Source organism: Chrysochloris asiatica, unplaced genomic scaffold (genome assembly GCF_000296735.1).
Source record: "Chrysochloris asiatica unplaced genomic scaffold, ChrAsi1.0 scaffold00002, whole genome shotgun sequence".
In the NCBI taxonomy this organism is placed as follows: domain Eukaryota; kingdom Metazoa; phylum Chordata; class Mammalia; order Afrosoricida; family Chrysochloridae; genus Chrysochloris; species Chrysochloris asiatica.
In genome coordinates this window covers 46,680,994-46,682,478 of record NW_006408520.1, presented here as the reverse complement: position 1 = coordinate 46,682,478, position 1,485 = coordinate 46,680,994, and the positions used below count along the sequence as shown (strand labels likewise).

The window sequence follows — 1,485 nt, the reverse complement described above, 5'->3', positions numbered from 1 at the left end:
CCAACCTTGCAGTTAAAATGGCTTTGCAGTCTGGCACATTAACCCACAGCGCCACACCAGGAGGCAGTAGACAAGAAATACAACTCATACAGAACACTACTAAAAGAAACCAAAAAAGATTACAAAAATGGAAGAATATACCATGCTTCTGGATAGGTAGACTTAACATTGTAAAAATGTCAATACTGCCCAAAACAATTTATACATATAATACAATCCCAATCCAGATTCCAACGACATTCTTCAAAGAGATGGAAAAAACAATTTTGAACTTTATATGGAAAGAGGCCCATGATAAGCAAAGCACTGCTAAAGAAGAAGAACAAGGTTGGGGGGCCTCTTACTCCCTGATTTCAAAATTTACTATATAGCCACAGTGAAATAGCCTGGTACTGGTATAATGAAAGATACATTGGTCGATGGAACAGAATTGAGAATCCAGAAATTAACCCATCCACATAGAGCCTGCTGATTTTCAAAAAAGTACCTAAGTATATTGCATGGGGAGCAGATAGTCTCTTCAACAGATGGTGCTGGCAGAATTGGAAGGTGATATGCAAAAGACTGAAACAAGATCTTTACCTCACACCTTATACAAAAACCAACTCAGCATGGATTAAAGACCTAAATGTGAATCCCAGAATTACAAAGGCCATCAATGGACAAATGTGAGCGCTCTAATACAGGGCATACACAGACTACCAAACATTTTGAAAATTACACAAGTGAAAGTAGACAAAATAGATCAATGGGACATACTAAAAAATTTAAACTTATGTGCATCAAAAGACTTCATCAAAAGAGTAAAAAGGGAGTCCACAGAATGGGAAAAAATCTTTTGCAATGACACATCAGACAAGGGACTAATTTCCAAAATATATAGGAACCTACAAAACTTCTACAAGAAAAGAATGATAACCCAATTCAAAAATGGGCACAGGACATGAATAGACACTTCACCAAGGAGGAGATCTGGGAAGCCAACAAACATATGAAGAAATGTTCATGATCACTAGCTATTAGAGAGATGCAAATCAAAACAACAATGAGATATCATCTCACACCCACAATAATAGCAAAGATCAAAAAAGTAGAGGACAATAAATGTTAGTGAGGATGTGGAGAGCCTGGGACCCTCCTATATTGCTGGTGGGATTGCAAAATGGTCCAACCACTCTGGAAAACAATATGGCGCTTCCTCAGAAGGTTGGACATAGAGATGCCCTATGATCCAGCAATTCCTCTACTTGGTATTTATCCACAAGAAATAAGAACCATAACACGAGTTGATATATGCACACATCAATGTTCATAGTAGCACTATTTACAATAGCAAAAAGATGGAGACAGCATAAGTTCCCATCAATGGAAGAATGGATAAACAAACTTTGGTACATACACAAAATGGAATATTATGCTACCCTGAAGAGTAACATGGATGAACCTTGAGGACATCATGCTGAGTGAAATCAGTCAGTCACAAAA

General features: G+C 37.5%; 1 protein-coding gene across 1 annotated transcript in view; it reads left to right on the top strand.

The window, feature by feature from the left end:
- Positions 1–1,485, top strand: part of LOC102812179 (adenylate kinase isoenzyme 5-like) — a 442,715-nt gene that overhangs the window by 251,024 nt on the left and 190,206 nt on the right. The gene's annotated exons all lie outside the window — the stretch shown is intronic.